The sequence below is a fragment of the Pleurodeles waltl genome, chromosome 1_1, assembly GCF_031143425.1.
Source record: "Pleurodeles waltl isolate 20211129_DDA chromosome 1_1, aPleWal1.hap1.20221129, whole genome shotgun sequence".
In the NCBI taxonomy this organism is placed as follows: domain Eukaryota; kingdom Metazoa; phylum Chordata; class Amphibia; order Caudata; family Salamandridae; genus Pleurodeles; species Pleurodeles waltl.
In genome coordinates this window covers 480,420,341-480,434,591 of record NC_090436.1, presented here as the reverse complement: position 1 = coordinate 480,434,591, position 14,251 = coordinate 480,420,341, and positions in this window count along the sequence as shown.

Sequence of the window (14,251 nt, the reverse complement as noted above, 5' to 3'; positions counted from 1 at the left end):
AATCCTTCTGGCGTATGGTAAGCAAAATAAACCAAAGGGGAGTTCCCGCAATTGGCAATAACATCCAGCCCTCACACTGGTTCCAACATTTCAATTCCCTCTATAATGTCGAAAGCCAATTTGCCACCACCTCTGCCCCTTTACTCCCACCCCAGCTGAATACCATCCATTGGGATGGGTTGTTTAACCTGGGAGATATCCAAGATGCAATAAATAACATAGTACGTTTGAAAGCTGCTGGCCCCTATGGCATTCCCGGTGACCTTTTTCTCCATAACATCGGCAAATGGGCTGAGTACATCCTCCTTTTATCCAATGCAATTGCTAGGGGAGCCCCCATTCCAGAGTCATGGAGTGGTGCCGAGGTAATATCCATCTATAAGAAATGCGGTAGGTCTCTACCCGCCAACTATAGGTCCATCAGCCTTACTGATACAATGCAAAAGGTATTCTGTCATGCCCTACTATGAAAAATACACAACTGGAACTCTGAAAATAACATCCTGTCACCATTCCAGGCTGGCTTTAGGTCCAAAATTAGCACCATAGATTAGGTGTTTCGGTTTCTGTTCCAGTATTGGAAGGTGTAGGAGGCTGGCCTGGCTTGTAGTGGGTACCAGAGGTACTTACACCTTGTGCCAGGTCCAGTTATCCCTTACTAGTGTAGAAGAGGTGTTTCTAGCAGCTTAGGCTGATAGAAGGTAGCTATGGCAAAGCAGCTTAGGCTGAACTAGGAGACATGTAAAGCTCCTACTATACCACTGGTGTCATATGCAACATCATAAGAAAACACAATACACAGAAGTACTAAAAATAAAGGTACTTTATTTTTATGACAATATGCCAAAAGTATCTCAGTGAGTACCCTCAGTATGAGGATAAGATATATACACAAGATATATGTACACAAACCAAAATTATGCAAGTAATAGCAAGAAAAGTAAAGCAAGCAGTGTAAAATTACAGTAGATTGCAATAGGAGCACATAGTTATAGGGGCAACACAAACCATATACTGCAAAAGTGGAATGCGAACCACGAATGGACCCCAAACCTATGTGAGCTTGTAGAGGGTCGCTGGGACTGTAAGAAAACAGTGAGGGTTAGAAAAATAGCCCACCCCAAGACCCTGAAAGGCAGGTGTAAAGTGCACCTACTACCCCCAGAGAGCACAGAAGTCGTGATAAGGGGATTCTGCAGGAAGAATAAATACCAGCAATGCAACAACAGTGGATTTACAGACCTGAGTACCTGTAAGAAAAGGGGACCAAGTCCAATAGTCGCGACAGTGTCGAGAGTGGGCAGGAGCCCAGGAACTGCCAGCTGAGGGTGCAAGGAATCTGCCACCTGTTGGAAGAAGCTTGGAGTTCTGCAAGAAAGAAGAGGACTAGGAACTTCCCCTTTGGACGATGGATGTCCCACATCGCGAAGAAGCTTGCAGAGGTATTCCCACGCATAAAGACCACAAACAAGCCTTGCTAGCTGCAAGGGTTGTGGTAAGGGTTATTGGGTGCTGCTGTGGCCCAGGAGGGACCAGAATGTCGCCACTTGGAGGAGGAGACAGAGGGGGCACCCAGCTACTCAGGGAGCCCTCACAGAAGTAGGTAGCACCCGCAGAAGTACCTGAACAGGCACTTAGAAGAAAAGTGAACCGGAGTCCACCCGAAGTCACAAAAGGGAGTCCCACGATGCCGGAGGACAACTCAGAAGGTTGTGCACTGGAGGAAGGAGTTTCAGGGACCCAGGCTTGGCTGTGCATGAAGGAAATCCTGGAAGAGTGCACAGGAGCCAGAGCAGCTGCAAATCACGCAGTACCCAGCAATGCAGTCTAGCGTGGGGAGGCAAGGACTTACCTCCACCAAACTTGGACTGAAGAGTCACTGGACTGTGGGAGTCACTTGGACAAAGTTGCTGAGTTCCAGGGACCACGCTCATCATGCTGAGAGGGGACCCAGAGGACCAGTGATGCAGTCTTTTGGTGCATGCGGTTGCAGGGGGAAGATTCCGTCGACCCATGGGAGATTTCTTCAGAGCTCCTGGTGCAGAGAGGAGGCAGGCTACCCCCAGAGCATGCACCACCTGGAAACAGTTGAGAAAGCCGGCAGGATGAAGCAATACAAGGTTGTTAGTAGTCATCTTGCTACTTTGTTGCGGTTTTGCAGGCGTCCTGAGCAGTCAGCGGTCGATCCTTTGGCAGAAGGTGAAGAGGGAGATGCAGAGGGACTCTGGTGAGCTCTTGCATTCGTTATCTGAAGAATTCCCCAAAGCAGAGACCCTAAATAGCTAGAAAAGGAGGTTTGGCTACCAAGGAAGGAGGATTGGCTACCAAGAGAGGTAAGAGCCTATCAGAAGGAGCCTCTGACGTCACCTGCTGGCACTGGCCACTCAGAGCAGTCCAGTGTGCCACAAACACCTCTGTTTCCAAGATGGCAGAGGTCTGGGACACAATGGAGGAGCTCTGGGCACCTCCCCTGGGAGGTGCAGGTCAGGGGAGTGGTCACTCCCCTTTCCTCTGTCCAGTTTCGCGCCAGAGCAGGGCTGGGGGATCCCTGAACCGGTGTAGACTGGCTTATGCAGAGATGGGCACCATCTGTGCCCATCAAAGCATTTCCAGAGGCTGGGGGAGGCTACTCCTCCCCAGCCTTCAAACCTATTTCCAAAGGGAGAGGGTGTTATACCCTCTCTCAGAGGAAGTCTGTTGTTCTGCCTTCCTGGGCCAGGGCTGCCTGGACCCCAGGAGGGCAGAAACCTGTCTGAGAGGTTGGCAGCAGCAGCAGATGCAGTGGAGACCCCGGAAAGGCAGATTGGCAGTACCCGGGTTCTGTGCTAGAGACCCGGGGGATCATGGAATTGTCCCCCCAATGCCAGAATGGCATTGGGGTGACAATTCCATGATCTTAGACATGTTACATGGCCATGTTCAGAGTTACCATTGTGACACTGTACATAGGTAGTGACCTATGTACAGTGCACGCGTGTAATGGTGTCCCCGCACTCACAAATTCCGGGGAATTTGCCCTGAATGATGTGGGGGCACCTTGGCTAGTGCCAGGGTGCCCACACACTAAGTAACTTTGCACTCAACCTTCACCAGGTGAAGGTTAGACATATAGGTGACTTATAAGTTACTTAAGTGCAGTGGTAAATGGCTGTGAAATAACGTGGACGTTATTTCACTCAGGCTGCAGTGGCAGTCCTGTGTAAGAATTGTAAGAGCTCCCTATGGGTGGCAAAAGAAATGCTGCAGCCCATAGGGATCTCCTGGAACCCCAATACCCTGGGTACCTCAGTACCCTATACTAGGGAATTATATGGGTGTACCAGTATGTCAATGTGAATTGGTAAATTTAGTCACTAGCCTGTTAGTGACACATTTGGAAACCAGAGAGAGCATAACCACTGAGGTTCTGGTTAGCAGATCCTTAGTGAGACAGTTAGGCATCACACAGGGAACACATACAGGGCACATACTCATGAGCACTGGGGCCCTGCCTGGCAGGGTCTCAGTGACACTTAGACTAAAACAACATATATACAGTGACATATGGGAGTAACATGCCAGGCAAGATGGTACTTTCCTACAGAAGGTTGTAGTGATAGGGAAGGGAAGACTCTATGTAGCCAGTATAGACCTTAAATCTGCCTTCAACCTGGTCCCCAGAGGTAAACTCTGTGAGATCCTCAATGACATGGGAATGCCTCCAGGGCTCCTGACCATAATCATTTGATTACACTAAGCCAATTTTGGAAAAGTACATTGGGGGAACCAGGGTAACCTCACCAATCCGATCAAGATTGTCAGGGGGGTTCGTCAGGGTTGTGTTCTAGCTCCAACTCTCTCCTCCCTATATTTGAACCAGGTCGTTCTACACCTCACATTGCAGCCCTCTGATGCACCAGCCCTAGTCAACGAAAAGACCCTGATGGGCCTCAAATCCTTGCTGAATCGATTTGACAATTATTTCTGCTCCAAGGGAGGCTTGGAAATAAACACCTCCAAAAGGGGGAACCTTTCCCTAGTTGAGTCTAAATTAGAACGAGTTAACACCTTTGAATATTTGGGGCTCAAACTATCAGACTCAATGTCCTGGAAAACCCATATTAATTCCATATCACTAAAATTTAGCCAGCAAGTGGGCATCCTTCTAAGGGAGCACCATGCATCCACTACGGCCAATAGCTGCTGCTCTCCAGACCTATAACATGAAGTCTGTCAGCGCAGCACTTCATGGGGCTGAACTCTGGGGCTTCAAGGATGTAAAGGAGCTTACCCTTATAAGAAACACATTCGTGAGAAAGGTCACCTCCCTACCCCTGAGTACTCCGCTTCTTCCTTTGCATTTGGATCTGGCACGTAAACCATTAGCTGCCATAGTTGGTCTTAGACCGTTGCTGTTTTTAAAGAGAATCATGGGAACTCCCAAACTTTCCTCCTATGCCACTTCGTTCAGTGAAGTTTGTTCTTCGGATACCTCCAACAAGATCCAGTGGATCAACTCAGTCAAGTCATCATTGATTGCCACTGGGATGGGAGACTCATGGAACTCCTCATACGCAGGGTCACCACCAACTAAAGAAAGAGTGAAGTCTTGTTACTGGAAGTGGGTAACTCAGTCTACATCTCGCTTGCTCTGATTAGGGCGACTAACTAGCGAGTTTCTGGACGTTACATCTACCTGGTTGCTAGACCCTTACCTGGATAGCATTCTAGATCCGACTAACAGGAAGCTCTATATGCAACTTAGATTTTGTTCCCTCCCTCGTACAACTTTTACTAATAGATGGCAGAATAAGGCTCCTACCAATAAGTCATGTCCCAACTACAACCTGTTTCAGGAGTCAACCGCCCATGTCTACTTCATATGCCCATCTTACACTCCTATACATAGGAAATGGTTGCTCCAATCTGCAAACGGCTGAGGACCCGAAATCATGCTGCAGTCATGAGGATTTTTAAATCAGACTCTAGTTTGCCCATTGCCATTGCAGTTGCCAAATTCCTCAGAAGAATGTGGCGCATGAGAAGGAAACTGGTCAAGATTGCTTAGCTCCTATGTCCCTGTAGTCCTACTAGCACTTTCCAACCTCCATACTGTATTTTGGAACTATCTTTTGGTTGCATTGAAGTCTGTGCATTGTTTTTATTTATTTTAAAGCAAATTTCTATTTTATGACTCTTAATGTATTATTTATTGTGGTGTTATGTCACTTTTATGGCACTGGATGCCGAAAAAAAGTTTTATATATACTGAGACTAATAAAGAGGTGGCAGAGTACAAAGAATTTCTGATGCAGTCAAAGATTAACAAGTTACAGAAAGACCTTAAGAGGTTTTCTAAGGAGAAAGTATACCCTTACATTACTAATGAATATGTTAAACAGAAGGAGGTTGAGAATAAAAGATGTTGTAAGGGAAGAGAGGAAGACCCCTCTAGCTCAGGGAGTGACAGCAGTGACTGGGGGTTTAGACCATGGTATAGAGGGAGGGGTAAGAACTTCCAGAGAGGCTATACACTGGCACATGGGTTCATTGCACCACCACATTTTCCCTCTCAACCGAATATGGGTGAACACTTTGGTTGACCTCCAATGTATCCACATATGCAATCTTTCGGACCATATCAATTTCAAAAGAACAGACCTTTTTTAGGAAGATGAATGACACGAGAGAGAACAGCATATTCAATGGCAGGACCTGAATCAACGGGTAACCAGGAGCGTGTCCTGGGAATTTCTTCCAGGGACGAGCAAGGACTAAATTTAGTAATTAAGAGGCTGTCTTAAAGAGAGGCTTGTTTTTTTCCCACAAATAGATCGGATACTTTCCAACTTATACAGGAGCTAGTGGAATTTTTTAGGAAAGTACGATTGAGGGTATTTTTTGGTAAAAAGGAGGAAACACCTCCTATGCAGGGGGATACTAATTTCTGACCAAAATCAACCTTTATGCAATCATTGGCCCAGCTACCATATGAGACAGTGGCTTTTGAACAGACAGTGACCCATAGTATAGAGACCATGCAGGATAGATCAAAACAACATTTTATGAATTTGTAGAGAGTGGAGGAAGAGGCTATATGGGAACTGAATCAGAAAACTACGATTGTCATCAAGCCGGCAGATAAAGGAGAGGCTATTGTGATCCACGAGAAGATATATGATCAGGAATGTCGGTGCCTATTATCAGGTCACTGTAATTACAAAGTTTTAGAAAAGAATCCAACTAAAGAGATCCAAATGGAGATTCCTGGTTTGGTGGAGGAGGCCACTAATCACGGGTGGATCACAGACAAGGAAGGTAGTTTCCTTTGTAAAGACAAACCATTGACCCCCTACCTTTACATCCTACCGAAGGTGCATAAACCAAGAAGGCCACCACCGGGCCCCCCTATTGTATCAGGCATTGGCTCTGTTTTGGAGCCCTTGTTAGAATTTTGTGATTTTTTAATGAGACAGTTGGTCCAAAATAGTGAGTCATACTGAAAAGGATGCTAGGGATATCGTTAATCTTATTAATTAGTTGGATTTTGACCCCGAGATGGATTTCTAGTGGGTTTGAATATTGAGTCTTTATATACAAACATTCCCCAGGAGGAACATGATGGGTAATTGAGGATATTTTTTATCAGCAAGATTTGACCAATAGCACACCAAGATCCTTTATCATTGACCGAGCAAGTCTAGCTCTAACAAAGAATTTATTTGAATATGACAAGAGAATCTACTTGCAGACCCATGGTACATCAATGGGTAGTACCTTTGCGCTGAGATTGGCCTGTTTATATGTGGTGGAATTTGAACGCAGCTTCATTTTCAATAAGGAGAAACCTTGAAAGAATTCAGTCAGACTGAGGCGCTGTTTCATAGATGATGTCCTCCTGATATGGAGAGGAGACGCACTATCTCTTGATGATTTTTTTAAATGGCTTAACGGACAGAATCCACTATTGCCCTTTACTGCCACAATCTAGAAAGAGTCTTTACCTTTTTTAGATTTGGACATTAGACCAGTGAAAGGCAAATTATTTACTAGGGTGTATCATAAACCTACAGATAGAAACTGTTTACTTTCATTCAAAGGTTTCCACCCTAGATCCTTGAGAGAGAACTTACCAGTTGGGCAGTTCCTCCGTATTCAGAGGAATTGCTCAAACTTGGCTGACTTTAAACAGGAATCCAGCGCTCTTGAACAGAAATTGATGGATCGAGACTACCCTTTGACGAGTGTGCAAAGGGCTAAAAAGGGAGCAAGCAACTGCGATAGGAATGTGCTTTTGGAAGAGAAGAAAAAGCTAGAAATGGACCGACCTATCTGTGTAACTACTGTAAACACAGCCTCTAATGAAATGAAACGTATTATTAATAGACACTGGAGAATCATCCATTCAGGCGGTCTCCATTTAGAAAGACCAATGTTCTTATTTAAGAAAAGTGCAAGCATATGTGATCGTTTGATACATACAAGACCCCCGTGCCTGGGGAATAACACTGAACCCATGATGCGGAATCTACCACCAGTTAGGGGTCACACAATTAGTGGCTCTTGCAGTGTGTGTTCTTTAATGAAGAACACTAGGGTGGTCGATGTGGGTGTTGCATTCCCTTGGATACAGACCAAACACATTAATTTTTACTCTGAAAATGTGATCTATTTGATCAAGTGTCCCTGCAACCTCTTATATACTGGGATGACCACACGCAAGGTAAAAATCTGTATTATGGAACATCGTAGTAACATCAAATATAAAAGAACAGTAACGAAAATGACTACCCACTTTTTAGAAATGGGTCATGATGCAGGAGATTTTACTTGGACAGTATTGGATAAACCTACTAATCCTCCGTACACAGTAGATACTAAAATGTTTCGATTCAGGCGAGAACAACAATGGATCTACCATGTCCGAAGTCATGAACAGGGATTAAATTATGACATACCCTAGCACCTACTGAAATGTTAGCAATTATCAGTGAAATTAGATGGAGTAGTGTGCATTTTCACAATTTCCCAAGTGACTTGAGGGGTCCTAATGTGAACCTAAGCTAGGTTGATAGGATGGGGGTATTGCTTGGGTAGAGGGCAGTAGAAGGGGTAGTAATCACCCCTTTATGATCTATATCCCTCGTTTGGACCTGATTTTACATACCAACGTTTGGTATTACATCATAATGGCATGAGCTTGGGAGATGCATTAGAGACATGTAAAGTTCTAACTAATAAACTCGCTAAGGATGGTATATGTGGTACATTATGTAGTAAACCATAGAAGTAGAATGACCTGATTAAAGGAAGAGAAACCACCGATATAGATAGCTAGACTGGGATTCCTGATGTTTTTATTTGGACCAATATGACGACCATAATGAAATATAGCATTGTGTGGTATATATAATTTAGTGCTATTGGCATATATTTTTATAGACAGAGAATCCTTATGTGTACTTTTATATGATTGGCATTTAGTGAATTGCGCTAAATTGCACGATAGAATGGAGGTTGATCACTGAACATAATTTATCCAGAGAGCCAGCAGAATCGGGGATTGTTTTTGCCCGTATACCTTCAAAATGGCGAGCCCTCATGGAGATCTCTCCAAGTGTTCGAGCGAAATTATAGACTTTCTTTTCACAGCACAGGAACGAGTGCATGTGAAAGTATTAAATTTGTTCATCACTCTGGTTGTTAACAAATAAAGTTGGGCATGAGGGGCAAATTAGCTGGTCTACTGGCATTTTGAGATGCGCGCATTGAGAAAGAGGACTAGCAACCTCCCTCCAATATGGGGGACACGTTTTTGGTACTATAGAGACAGAACTGTCTAGTTGTTTGCAGGGTAGACATAATCGCCTGACCATGGGAAAAGGGAATTAAGAAGAGAAGCAGAGAATGGTTCCATGACCTACACAGAGTTACGTTTGGCAGATGGGCGGCACCGGTCCCTTGACGAGGTGAATGGGGAGGGGTGCAGGCATTTCAACTGAGGGAAAGATTTCAATTAAGGAGGTGAAGAATAATTTTAAGAAAGATCTGCGTATATTTGTCTGTGTTTACTTCTAGTGTGTGACTACAGGGAGGTGCTCTCACCGTACTCCAGTTTTGGAGATTGACAATGATAACTCAGTAATTGTATTCTCTCACACATATCGAGCAACCTGGTAGGGAGGCCACGATTTGGGGTGATGGGTTTGTGAAGGATGTCGTTGTGCAAAATTTGCATTAATAATTCATGATTTGGAAGGGAACTGAACATGGAGTGCATGCAATTTGATAGGACTAAGGGCACATGGGTACAACTATAATAGTATGAGGGAGCAAAAGGCAAGGTGTGGATTAAGCAGGCTATGTGCATACATTTTAAATGTATGTTTTTATATTCCCTTGTAGGGAATCCTGAGTGTGTATACTAAAAGACATAGGGACAATTGAATCCAAAGACATATTTGGTCATAATTTGAAGGTGTTACAGGTAGGGTATGAAATATGAATTAAAGTGGATTAATGGTCCAGATGAAGACAGAGTGACCCTAAGGGTGATGAAAATGGGCAAAACATGTTGACCTTTGAACAGCTATTTGGGGTGTAGCGATGAATATGTCCTCGTGTTACCACCTATTGTTGATTTTCTTTTAATCCTATCCGGTGAACTTTGGAATAAAGATTGAGTATGGTATCACCTGAGATAGTTTTAACTATGTGAATGATATGTTTTGTTTGTGTTTGATCCCTGTATGTTGGTCTATGTTACTTGTTTCCCCTCCTTTTTGCTCCATTCCTTATGTTGGCTAGTGTGAGAATGTGTTAGCATGCCACTATTAGTGGTTGAGGGCAGTTTTTCAAAACATATATGATGCATCTCTAGCTGGTGGGACCACGTTTGGGGTCTCAAATTGTATTCCTTGTCCTCATTGTGTGTTTGGTTCATTGATTGGGAGGTTGGGCAAGGGTTTCTCATCACACCCCTCAGGTGTGTGTTGTTGATCTTAAGATCATAGCAGTGAGGTAAAGGAACTTGAGGGGACCCCCCTGCAAAGTACACGAAGGCTTCACCTAACCTAGCAAGGAGCTTTTAAGTCAGGGGCCTGTCGTCTGTACACAGTGTACTATGCTGAGGGAACACCCTGGCACTTTGTGCCCCCATGCACCCTAGGGGCTGTGGGTGCTATTGTTACACCCGTGCATCATAGGTCCCTGGCCCTAACTGACAGGTAGAATCAAGTGCTGTCCCCTGATGTCCTAGCTGCTGATGTTTTCAAGGTTGACACCACAGGCTGATATATGACAGAAGTTGATAGGTAAGAGGGAAATATCTAGGCTACTATGTCATTGTAAATCAAGATATTAAGTTCTTGGTTTCACTGTTCATTTTCAGAGGCACAAAATGTGTTATCCTACAAGTTAAAACAAGGCCTTTGATATCCTGTAGTGTTACCTTTTGTAGGAGGCTGGACTGGCTTGTAGTGAGTACCTAGGGGTACTTACACCTTGCACCAGGCCCAGTTATCCCTTATTAGTGTATAGGGTGTCTAGCAGCATAGGCTGATAGATAATGGTAGCTTAGCAGAGCAGCTTAGGCTGAACTAGGAGACGAGTGAAGCTCCTACAGTACCACTAGTGTCATATGCACAATATCATAAGAAAACACAATACACAGATATACTAAAAATAAAGGTACTTTATTTTTATGACAATATGCCAAAAGTATCTCAGTGAGTACCCTCAGTATGAGGATAGCAAATATACACAAGATATATGTACACAATACCAAAATATGCAGTAATAGTCTTAGAAAACAGTGCAAACAATGTATAGTTACGATAGGATGCAATGGGAACACATAGGGATAGGGGCAACACAAACCATATACTCCAAAAGTGGAATGCGAACCATGAATGGACCCCAAACCTATGTGACCTTGTAGAGGGTCGCTGGGACTATTAGAAAATAGTAAGGGTTAGAAAAATAGCCCACCCCAGACCCTGAAAAGTGAGTGCAAAGTGCACTAAAGTTCCCCAAAGGACATAGAAGTCGTGATAGGGGAATTCTGCAGGAAAGACACAAATCAGCAATGCAACAACGATGGATTTCCAGTCGAGGGTACCTGTGGAACAAGGGGACCAAGTCCAAAAGTCACAAGCAAGTCGGAGATGGGCAGATGCCCAGGAAATGCCAGCTGTGGGTGCAAAGAAGCTGCTACTGGACAGTAGAAGCTGAAGATTCTGCAGGAACGACAAGGGCTAGGAACTTCCCCTTTGAAGGACCGATCCCCCACACCGTGGAGAGTTGTGCAGAAGTATTTTCCTGAAGAAAGACTGCCAACAAGCCTTGCTAGCTGCAAATGGTGCGGTTAGGGTTTTTGGATGCTGCTGTGGCCCAGGAGGGACCAGGATGTCGCCAATTGTGTCTGGGGACAGAGGGGGCGTCGAGCAAGACAAGGAGCCCTCTCAGAAGCAGGCAGCACCCGCAGAAGTGCTGGAACAGGCACTACGAAGTGGAGAGAAATGGTGCTCACCCGAAGTCGCACAAAGGAGTCCCACGTCGCCGGACCACAACTTAGGAGGTCGTGCAATGCAGGTTAGAGTGCCGTGGACCCAGGCTGGACTGTGCACAAAGGATTCCACCGGAAGTGCATGGAGGCCGGAGTAGCTGCAAAAGTTGCGGTTCCCAGCAATGCAGTCTGGCGTGGGGAGGCAAGGACTTACCTCCACCAAACTTGGACTGAAGAGTCACTGGACTGTGGGAGTCACTTGGACAGAGTTGCTGGATTCAAGGGACCTCGCTCGTCGTGCTGAGAGGAGACCCAGGGTACCGGTGATGCAGTTCTTTGGTGCCTGCGGTTGCAGGGGGACGATTCCGTCGACCCACAGGAGATTTCTTCGGAGCTTCTAGTGCAGAGAGGAGGCAGACTACCCCCACAGCATGCACCACTAGGAAAGCAGTCGAGAAGGCGGCAGGATCAGCGTTACAGATTTGCAGTAGTCGTCTTTGCTACTTTGTTGCAGTTTTGCAGGCTTCCAGTGCGGTCAGCAGTCGATTCCTTGGCAGAAGGTGAAGAGAGAGATGCAGAGGAACTCGGATGAGCTCTTGCATTCGTTATCTAAGGAAATCCCCAAAGCAGAGACCCTAAATAGCCAGAAAAGAGGGTTTGGCTACTTAGGAGAGAAGATAAGCTACCAACACCTGAAGGAGCCTATCAGAAGGAGTCTCTGATGTCACCTGCTGGCCCTGGCCACTCAGAGCAGTCCAGTGTGCCAGCAGCACCTCTGTTTCCAAGATGGCATAGGTCTGGAGCACACTGGGGGAGCTCTGGGCACCTCCCAGGGGAGGTGCAGGTCAGGGGAGTGGTCACTCCCCTTTCCTTTGTCCAGTTTCGCGCCAGAGCAGGGCTGAGGGGTCCCTGAACCAGTGTAGACTGGCTTATGCAGAAATGGGCACCATCTGTGCCCATGAAAGCATTTCCAGAGGCTGGGGGAGGCTACTCCTCCCCTGCCTTCACACCATTTTCCAAAGGGAGAGGGTGTAACACCCTCTCTCAGAAGAATTCCTTTGTTCTGCCATCCTGGGCCAGGCCTGGCTGGACCCCAGGAGGGCAGAAGCCTGTCTGAGGGGTTGGCAGCAGCTGCAGTGAAACCCCGGGAAAGGCAGTTTGGCAGTACCAGGGTCTGTGCTACAGACCACTGGGATCATGGGATTGTGCCAACTATGCCAGGATGGCATAGAGGGGGCAATTCCATGATCATAGACATGTTACATGGCCATATTCGGAGTTACCATTGTGAAGCTACATATAGGTAGTGACGTATATGTAGTGCACGCGTGTAATGGTGTCCCCGCACTCACAAAGTCCGGGGAATTGGCCCTGAACAATGTGGGGGCACCTTGGCTAGTGCCAGGGTGCCCTCACACTAAGTAACTTTGCACCTAACCTTTACCAGGTAAAGGTTAGACATATAGGTGACTTATAAGTTACTTAAGTGCAGTGTAAAATGGCTGTGAAATAACGTGGATGTTATTTCACTCAGGCTGCAGAGGCAGGCTTGTGTAAGAATTGTCAGAGCTCCCTATGGGTGGCAAAAGAAATGCTGCAGCCCATAGGGATCTACTGGAACCCCAATACCCTGGGTACCTCAGTACCATATACTAGGGAATTATAAGGGTGTTCCAGTATGCCAATGTAAATTGGTGAAATTGGTCACTAGCCTGTTAGTTACAATTTGTAAAGAGAGAGCATAACCACTGAGGTTCTGGTTAGCAGAGCCTCAGTGAGACAGTTAGGCATCACACAGGGTACACATACCTATAGGTCACAAACTTATGAGCACTGGGGTCCTGACTAGCAGGGTCCCAGTGACACATAACAAACATACTGAAAACATAGGGTTTTCACTATGAGCACTGGGCCCTGTCTAACAGGATCCCAGTGAGACAGTGAAAACACCCTGACATACACTCACAAACAGGCCAAAAGTGGGGGTAACAAGGCTAGAAAGAGGCTACTTTCTCACACCTTTTCATTGACAAAGTTCAGGGCAATTTTGTATGACACTAGAAACATCTAAAAGAATAGGGTGGCATATTGAGCATGGTGCCAGCAGAGGTTGTGTGACAAAATGATTATCGCTATCCTGTTAGTAATAAATAAACAGGTTAGATACTTAGACAAATGAGTGGAGATTTTCTTACCAATATGTACAATCAGTCTTCTGCGTGGTGCCAGCTCAGGTGTTTTTGCCCTTCTAGGGGCAGAAGTCGATGTTGTGGCAGGTGGTCGATGGGACCACAACACAGGGCCTTTAAAGGTACAAATCAAAGTAGTAGTAGGAACTAGTGAAATAGTATACTTGAAAAGGTTAGATTTGAGTATAATTAAAAGATATGGAAAAAAACAAAATATTGACGTTTATGTTGAGGATTTTAAAAATAATTGTGAGAGTAATCATGTATAATGTGTTACTGAGATTGCTAGCATGAGAACATATCTGTCTGTGTAGGTGATTTGTGTCATGCCTTGTGTGTTGCTCTGGTGCAGCTGCAATGACGTCTGCCCCAGATGAAGCAATCAATGTACACAAATGAGTGGCTGTGTGAAAGGGTAGTAAAATCAACATTAACACAAAATGTATGATTTTTTTTTTGCTTGTGTTGAGGTTGTTTATGAGGGACATATGTGCAACTAACAGTGCAGGTATGAGTGGAAGACAGCCATGGGTTAGTACTTGTAGTTTTGGTTTTAGAAAGATAGCGAGAGTTGGTG